The 9,409-nt window shown below is 46.5% G+C and overlaps 1 pseudogene; it reads left to right on the plus strand.

Moving 5' to 3' along the window:
• The first annotated feature begins 4,577 nt into the window (after positions 1-4,577).
• LOC129512768 (60S ribosomal protein L6-like) lies at positions 4,578-6,111 on the plus strand (annotated as a pseudogene).
• The last annotated feature ends 3,298 nt before the right edge of the window (positions 6,112-9,409 follow it).

Raw genomic sequence — 9,409 nt, forward strand, 5'->3', positions numbered from 1 at the left:
CTCAGGGATTATCTTTACTAACACTTTTAATTCAAATAGACACTCCCACTATTTTACATGACTTCATCTTACATCTGCTCTTCCTCCCAACCAAATATCTCAGTTCTCAAACACACCAACATTGGCATTATCTTTTCATATTATCATCATTAATTGATTAATCAATTAATATAAAAATGAAAACCACTTTTCAATTCTTTTTGTCCTTAAGTTATATCTCACTAGGTAGATACAGTCAAGTTAGTGTTTAAAGTTGTTTGAGGGGATCCCTGGGTGGCTCAGCAGTTTGGCGCCTGCCTTCTGCCCAGGACGTGATCCTGGAGTCCCAGGATCAAGTCCCATGTCCGGCTCCCTATATGGATCCTGCTTCTCCCTCTACCCGTGTCTCTGCCCACTGCCTCTCTGTGTGTCTCTCGTGAATAAATAAATAAAATCTTAAAAAAAAATAAAAATAAAGTTGTTTGAAATAGTTCTTTGTGATTATACCACTAACTCACTGTGCAGATATTTTATTTTTCTTTCCTTTTTAGGGAAAGCCTTTTTTATTATTTTTAAAAAAGATTTTATTTATTTATTCATGAGAGACACAGATAGAGAGAGGCAGAGACACAGGTAGAGGAGAAGCAGGCTCCATGCAGGAAGCCCAACGTGGAACTCGATTCTGGGACTCCAGGATCACGCCCTGGGCAGAAGGCAGGCGCCAAACCACTGAGCCACCCAGGGATTCCCATGGGAAAGCCTTTTAAAAAAATTTATTTATTTATTTGAGACAGAGAGCATGAGCGGGGGTGGGGAGGGTGGGGAGCAGAGGGAGAAGGTGAGGGAGAAGCAGACTTCCCACTGAGCAGGCACCTGACAGGTGTCCTGTTCTTGCAGTTTTTTTCCCCAGAGACTTATCCATTTGTTTGAGAGAGAGAGCGTGAGTGAGTGAGTGAGTGAGTGAGCACACATGCACGTGAGTGAGGGGAGGGGCAGGAGAGAACCTCCAGCAGACTCCCTGCTGAGCACGGAGCCCCATGGGGAGCTCAATCCCAGGATCCAGGAGATCGTGACCCAAGCTGAAAGCAAAAAGTCATGCGGATGCTTAACCAACTGAGCCATCCAGACGCCAAACTGCTGAGCCATCCAGATGCCCCTATTCTTGTCATTTTTTTTTAAAGATTATATTTATTTATTCATGAGAGACACACAGAGAGAGGCAGAGGGAGAAGCAGGCTCCACGCAGGGAGCCCAAGTCGGATCCCGGGTCTCCAGGATCACGCCCCAGCCGAAGGCGGCACTAAACCACTGGGCCACCAGGGCTGCCCTGTTCTTGTAATTTTTAAAATGAGTTTGTAGAGTTTGTCAATTAAATTCAGTTTGGTGGTCTATTAATTAAATTGACATAGATTAAAGAAGAAAAACAAGTTTTTTTTTTTATTAAAAGATTTTATTTATTTATTTATGATAGACGTAGAGAGAGAGACAGAGACACAGGCAGAGGGAGAAGCAGGCTCCAGGCCAGGAGCCCGACGCGGGGCTCCATCCCGGGGTCTCCAGGATCACACCCTGGGCCAAAGGCAGGCGCTAAACAGCTGAGCCACCCAGGGATCCCCAACAAAAGTTTTTTTTTAAAGGTTTTATTTATTCATGAGACACACACACAGAGGCAGAAACACAGGCAGAGGGAGAAACAGGCTCTTCACAGGGAACCCGATGTGGGACTCGATCTCTGAACCCGGGATGATGCCCTGAGCCAAAGGCAAAAGCTCAACTGCTGAGCCACCCAGGGGTCCAGAAAAACGAATTTTGTACACACAAAAGCCCCATAAAAACATGATACTTCAAGATAGGCAACTGAAGCTTACACGTTGGCCTAAGCTAAGGAATTAGTTGGGGACCTAGGGCTTCAAAGGGAAGGGGGCAATTCATAGGAAGACAAAAAGAGCAGATATTTGGTAGTCATGTGTTTGCCCTACCAAGCAGTTAAAATTTCAAGATAAAAAGTTACAGGATACCTGGCTGACTCAGTAGGTAGAGCACATGATTCTCCATCTTGGGGTTGTGAGTTTGAGCCCCACATTGGGTGTAGATATTATTTGAACAAAAAAGTTATCAATGGTTAGCTCTCTTTATGGTTCTGACCCCCATCTAAGTTCTTTTAGGCAGTTGAGGGAGAGGTAAAAGGCTTTTTCTGAGTCTACCGGGTATCGATTGCCTTCAGGTCAAAATAATTCACATGCCAAAGTGGTACATTTTGGGGTGGCCTATTCTGCTCCCATTAAAGTTGTTGATTCTTTTCCCTCTAATCTCAGAAGTTCTTTATATATTAGGAATGTTACCCATTTGTCTGTGACATGTTTGTTATTTTACTGTGCTTATGGTAATGTTTTCCTTTAAAAAGTTTTTGCTGGGCAGCCCTGGTGGCGCAGCAGTTTAGCACTTCCTGCAGCCCAGGGCGTGATCATGGAGACCCCGGGATCGAGTCCCATGTCAGGCTCCCTGCATGGAGCCTGCTTCTCCCTCTGCCTGTGTCTCTGCCTCTCTGTGTGCCTCTATGAATAAATAAAATAAAAAATCTTTAAAAAAAAAAGTGCTTGCTTTTAAATTCTTATGTAGTTAAATTTATCAATCTTCCTCTTCAATTGAAGGTGGATTTTTAGCTATAGTTATGAAAGTCTTTTCTACTCTCAAGTTATACAGAAATTCTGCCATTTTTTTTCCTTTGGTACTTTTATAGGTTTTTTTTTAAAGACTTTTTTAAAGAGATTTTTTTAAGATTAAAAAAACAAGATTTATTTATTTATTTGAGAGAGAGAGAGTGGGAACAGTGGGGAGGAGCAGAGGGAAAGGGTGAGGGGAAGCAGACTCCCCACTGAGGGGGAGCTCTCACCACCCTAAAATCATGACCTTAGCTGAAACCAAGATTCGGACCTTGACCAACTGAGCCACCAGGTGCCCCACTATAGTTTCAATTAAAAAAAAAAATGTCCTATGTAGAAGTTGTCCTTTTGTATGATAGGATAAATAGATCAAATTATTATTTTTTTATAGAGTCTCAAATTTGATATTATTAGCTCCCTTCCCAACCTCCCTTTAGCTTTCCTTCTCCTGGACATTGTATTCTTTTCCAGGTTTGCCAGAACTGGACATGGATCAAAATAAACATCTATTCAACTCTCTGCACTTGTTCCGTTTTGTTGCCTGTTTTTCTTTCCGGGACTCTTTGTGATTTCTGTGCAGTGTTTATCCAGCAGCTCAAGGGAGTTATGGCCTTTCAGGCTTTAGGAAGAGTGGCCTAAAGAGAGTGATTCAAGCTGGAACAGGTCCTGCAGAGGCAGCTCTGCTTGGGGCTGAGGGTAGGGGGTGGGTAGAAAGTGACTTTCTGGGGGCAGGGTGAGGGTGCTCACTCAGGAGCACTGGGGAGCTCAGTTGTTAATGATTCATGTTTCCTATTCCCACATACCTCCTGCTCTTGTTTTCTATATTAGGAAGTGCCAGGTTTCTGACTGTGGAAGATTGGTGACAGAGGGAAGAGAAGTGGGCAGCAAAAGGGAGGGATGGAATACAGAAGCTGGAACCTTTCTTCCTCTGTGCTCACATATCCAGGGCAGCTCCATATCATTAATACCAGTTTCCCCCCCTTGCTATTGTCTACAGCCAATTGCCAGGTACTCTGCTAAATGGGGTAAATCATCAATCTTGACCTGTTTGGCTTAGGTTGTTACTGCCAGAAGGGAAAAGAGGCTCAGAGTTAAGGTCACACAGTTGGTAAGTAATAGGATTTTGATCTGTATGACATCGAATTCCAGGCTCAACGCTCCTATGTCTGTGGCCTCCATGATTAGTTTCATAATGCCCTATAGTTCTATTTCCTTTTCAAACTGAGGACTAACCTCATCTCCCTTTACTGCTCAGATCCACTGAGCTCAGATGTGGGGAGTGTGGTTGGCTCTAGACCTGTAGGCCTCGTGTTGGGCTGTAAGGCTCTGTGGTTGGGAGGGCCCCCATGCTGGCCATCTTTTATTCTGTGGCCAGCACAGTGTCTGGCACATTACAGATATTCATTACATATCTGCTGGATGATTGAATAGATGAAAAAGGAGGGGGAAAAGGAATATGTATTGGAGAAGAAGGGGCGGGAGTAGAGGAGGTAAGATGGTAGGGCCTGAGGGTGCTGGTGGCTGGGAGGGGCCCATGTTGCTGTTGTTTAGGAGCACAGAAAAAAGTATCACTTGCAGGTCAAGCAGGATTTCAATTTTTTACCAGATTGATCATGAGGAAATGACCTGGACTGGGACCAGGAGTGAACAGAGCTCTCCTCTGTGCAGCAGAATATGGACCTCTTCTTCCATCCTTCAAATTTTGAACAGTTTTATTCCATATTCAAACATCCTCAACTGTCGTTTCAACTGGGAAACAAAACACACAAACACAAACCCTGACTATTCTACAAAGAAGCTAAGGTGAAAAAGTATGCAGCTCCTTGAGGTCTCAAAGAACAGAGAAACACCCAAGTTACCTTCAGGGAGGTATTTTCTCTGAGACTACACAGATGAGTAAGGAAAATAGGATATGGCTCTTTTCCATCATGCAAGATGGTGGGTAAAAAAGTGGAGGAGCTGGATACTAAGAAGAAACCTGAAGTCAAGAAGGCTGATGCTGGTGGCAAGGTTAAGAAGGGTGACCTCAAGGCTAAAATGACAAAGAAGGGGAAGCCCTACTGTAGCTGATACCCTGTCCTAGTCAGAGGAATTGGCAGGTATTCCCCATCGAGTGAGTATTCCAGAAGGGCTATGTACAAGAGGAAGAATTCAGCAGCCAAATCCAGGGTTGAGGGATCCCTGGGTGGCGCAGCGGTTTGGCGCCTGCCTTTGGCCCAGGGCGGGATCCTGGAGACCCGGGATCGAGTCCCACGTCGGGCTCCCAGTGCATGGAGCCTGCTTGTGTCTCTGCCTATGTCTCTGCCTCTCTCTCTTTCTCTCTGTGACTATCATAAATAAATAAAAATTAAAAAAAAAATTCAAATCCAGGGTTGAAAGGAAAAAGGAGAAGGTTCTTGCTACTGTCAAAAAACCAGTTAGTGGTGACAAGAACGGTGGTACCCAAATGGTTAAATTTTGCAAAATGCCTACGTATTATCCGACTGAAGATGTGCCTAAAAAGCTGTTGAGCTTCTCCCTCTGCCTGTGTCTCTGCCTCTCTCTCTCTCTCTCTGTGTGTGTGTCTCTCATGAATAAATAAATAAAATCTTTAAAAAGCGGGGGGGTGGGGGGGGGTGGGGGGTGGGGGAGCCCCGGTGGCTGGGTGGTTTAGCATCTGCCTTAGGCTCAGGGCTTAACCCCCGGCTCCCTGCAGGGAGCCTGCTTCTCTCTCTGCCTGTGTCTCTGCCTCTTTCTGTGTGTCTCTCGTGAATAAATAAATAAAATCTTTAAAAAACAAAACAAAACAAAGCACTGTTGAGCTTCAGCAAAAAAGAAAACCTGGGCAGCCCGGGTGGCTCAGCAGTTTAGTGCTGCCTTCAGCCCAGGGCCTGATTCTGGAGACCTGGGATCGAGTCCCACGTCGGGCTCCCTGCATGGAGCCTGCTTCTCCCTCTGCCTGTGTCTCTGCCCCTCTCTCATTCTGTGCCTCTCATGAATAAAAATAAAAAATAAATCTTAAAGAAAAAAAGAAAACCTTTCAGTCAGCTTGTGAAAAACCTGCCAGCTAACGTCACTCCTGGAACCCTTTTATCATCCTCAGTGGGCACCACAGAGGCAAGAGGGTGGTTTTCCTGAAGCAGCTGAGCAGTGGCTTGCTACTTGTGACCAGGCTTCTGGCCCTCAATCCTCTGCGTAGAACACACCAGAAATTTGCTATTGCCACCTCCACCAAAACATCTCATGGATGCTCGCTTCAAGAAGAAGAAGCAGTATAAATCCAGACACTAGGAAGGCGAGTTCTTCACAGAAAAAGAGAAATATGAAATTAGAGCAGCACAAGACTGATCAGAAAGCCATGGACAATGAATTCTGCCAAAAATCATAGCTGTTCCTCAGCTTCACAGCTCTCTCTGCTCTGTTTCCTCTTATAAATGGAGTCTATCCTCACAAATTGCTGTTCTACATTTCTTACAAAGAACCTAATTAAATAATAGATCCATTAAAAAAAAAAGAGGGGTACCTGGGTGGCACAGTTGGTTGAGCATCCGACTCCTGGTTTCAGCTCAGGTGGGGATCTCAGGATCATGAGATCGAGCCCTACATCAGGCTCTGGGCTCAGCTCTAAGTATGCTTGGGATTCTTTCTCCCTTTCTCTCTGCCTCTCCTGCTCATGCTACCTGCACATGCTCTCTCTCAAATAAATAAATCTTAAAAAAAAAAAAGAAAAGAAAAAAAAGAAAGAAATGTTCTGGGGCACCTAGGTGGCTCAGTGGTTGAGTGTCTACCTTCTGCTCAGGGCGTGATCCTGGGGTCCCGGGATCAGGTCCCACGTTGGGCTCCCTGCATAGAGCCTGCTTCTCCCTCTGCCTGCCTCTCTGCCTCTCTCTCTCTGTGTATCTCATGAATAAATAAATAAAACCTTGAACAAACAAACAAAGAAATGATCTGTATAGGCCTTGAGGAGAGCTGGAGTGCTAATGGGACATTGTCGCCTGGCAGTCAGGAGGAAACTGCTCTTTCCTTGAGGATGATGACAGTAACTTGCCCGATTCACAGCCCTTCTGGGGCCTGACCAGCAGCCCTACCTCCATATCAGCTCTAAACCCGCTCTGCCTTCTCTGCCTCTCTCTTCTGTCTCTTCTTTCTGCTCTAGTACTGCAACTCCTACCAGCAGGCTATTCTTCTTTTCCTTTCCTTTTTCTTTTCCTAGCGTCCGCCTTTCTTTTCCTCCCTCCCATCTTCCTTCCTTCCTTCCGTCTCCCTCCCTCCCTTCCTCTCTCCCTTCCTTCCTTCCTTCTTCCTGTCCTTCCTTCATTCGTTATTGCTTTAGGGTATGATGGAATCATTTATTTGGGGGATGTTGCTTTTTTGTAAGACAAAACTCTGTAATGTATCCTTTAATTTCATGAAATTAAGGCAGAGTTTGAACTGAGAGGCTAATCAAAGAGGTGTTCCATTGCTGAGCACAATGAAAAGAAAGGGTGTCTTCCTTGAGCAGAGAGGTAAGAAATGTCCAGAATGGGTCCCCTGAGTCAGAAATCATTTTAGGAACAGTCACCTTTGATACAGAGTTCTACTGTGTCCCTGTTCTGGGCTGTAACCCCCCCTTCCACCTTTTTTCCCCTTTTTTTGAGAGAGAGAGTATTTGCATAAAGGGTGGTAAGAAGGGGAAGAGAGAGGGAGAGAATCTTAAGCAGACTCCATACTGAGTGTGGAGCCTGATACTTGATCCCATGACCCTGAGATCATGACCTGAGCCAAAATTAAGACTCCCAGGTGCCCCTGTAATTCCCCTTCTTTTTATTTTTATTTTTATTTTATTTTTTTTTTAAATTTATGATAGTCACACACACAGAGAGAGAGAGAGAGGCAGAGACACAGGCAGAGGGAGAAGCAGGCTCCATGCACCGGGAGGCCGACGTGGGATTCGATCCCGGGTCTCCAGGATCGCGCCCCGGGCCAAAGGCAGGCGCCAAACCGCTGCACCAACCAGGGATCCCCTGTAATTCCCCTTCTTTTAAATTTTTTTTTTTATTTATTTACTTGAGAGAACAAGTGGGGTGGGAGGCAGAGGGAGGAGCAGACTCCTCACTGAGCAGGGAGCCCCTGCTTGATCCCAGGACTCCAGGATCATAACCTGAGCTGAAGACAGATGCTTAACCAACTGAACCACCCAGGTGTCCTGTAATCAATCTTCCTTCTTTTTTTTTCTTTTTTTAAAGGTTTTATTTATTTAATCATTCATGAGAGACCCACAGAGAGAGGCAGAGACACAGGCAGAGGGAGAAGCAGGCTCCCTGCAGGGAGCCCATGGGGGACTCGATCCCAGATCTGGGATCACGCCCTGAGCCAAAGACAGGGGCTTAACTGTTGGGGCCAGGCGGGAAGGGAAGCTCCTCAAGATGGCGGATACCCCAAATGGCTGAGGTTCCTGTCACCACCTCCACTTGGGACGCCAATGGACCAATGACCTGCTGACAGACAGCTTGACGCAGACCCTTACACCTCCCCTTTGGACTTCCCCAACCGAACCCAATGCCCTTCAAACCCCAGAGGACGAAGTCACCTTTGGCTGGTTGGCTTGCAATCCCTCCTTTGCATGTGAGCCGACCAATAGGAAACCGTTCTGCCTTACAACGTTATGTAAACCCCCTGCCACCTTGTCTTGGCGCGACTTCCCCGACTCACTCTCTCCCCCGTGAGCCGTGGAACCTCGCCCGAGGGTGCCTGCAATAAAATCTGTTCCTGGACCCTCGCTTGCCTTGGCGGTCTCATTTCCGTTTAGTTACTAAAAAACCTGACATTAACCGCTGAGCCACGCAGGCGTCCCATCAACCTTCCTTCTTAACTGGCCCATCCGTGGTTCGAGCCTCTGCTGAAGCTGAGCTGACTCTTAGCCCAGTGTTAGTTTATAAAGGAAATGAGGGGCTGACGAGGCTGGATGCCTACAGGAAGTGATGAGAGGAAGAGGCCAGAGGTGATATTGACCTTGGGTATTAACTGGGGGTATTGACTGACCCAGGTAGCACTTCCTGGGCTAGGGTCCTAAACTTTCTACAGCTGTAGAAAAGTGGGGGTCTGAGTTATTTTGTAACTGGGGCTCATGGGTGCAAGAGCACCTAGTTCCGAGGATCCCAAACAGACAAGGTTCAGCTGCTTGCCACTGACAAAATCCAAAGGCAGAGACCTGAGTGGTGGTGAAACAAGAGAGGAATTCATTGCCCTGAGGCCAACATCTGAAGGCAGTAGAGTGATTAACATTGAAAAGATTGTTTCCAAGGTGCTGAAAAAGGCTCTAGGTTTATACAGGGAAAACACGGAACGAAGGTTGGTAGGTATGGGCAGGCAGGCAGCACAGGTCAGGTGCCCCGTTGCCTTAGGGCCAATCACATGGGGTCTTGCTGGCTCAGAGCAGCGCTGCAGCTTGAGGAGGTAGTTCCAATCCACAGCTCCCCCCCCCCCCCCAGGTCTGCCGTCTGAGTTAAGAGAGACCCTGGAAAGGAGAACTTAAGTCTGAAGTCAAAATGAAGTAGTTGAAGTCCTCTTTCAATCTGACTATCAAAAGAAAGTGATGGCCGGAGGCTGGGAAACTGGGCTTCCCTTTCACCATGTCCTTCTCCCTGGGGTGTGGGCATATTCCTGTGTCTCTGTGGAGAGATTCCAACCCCCCACCCCTGCCTATAGCAGCCCCCCTAACCTCCTCCCCTTTCACACATTCTTCTCCCACCTTTGGTACCTTCTTTCTCCCTTCCTCACTCCCTCCCAGTCTCTTCTTGCTCTCATTC

The sequence above is a fragment of the Nyctereutes procyonoides genome, unplaced genomic scaffold (assembly GCF_905146905.1).
Source record: "Nyctereutes procyonoides isolate TBG_1078 unplaced genomic scaffold, NYPRO_anot_genome, whole genome shotgun sequence".
NCBI lineage: Eukaryota > Metazoa > Chordata > Mammalia > Carnivora > Canidae > Nyctereutes > Nyctereutes procyonoides.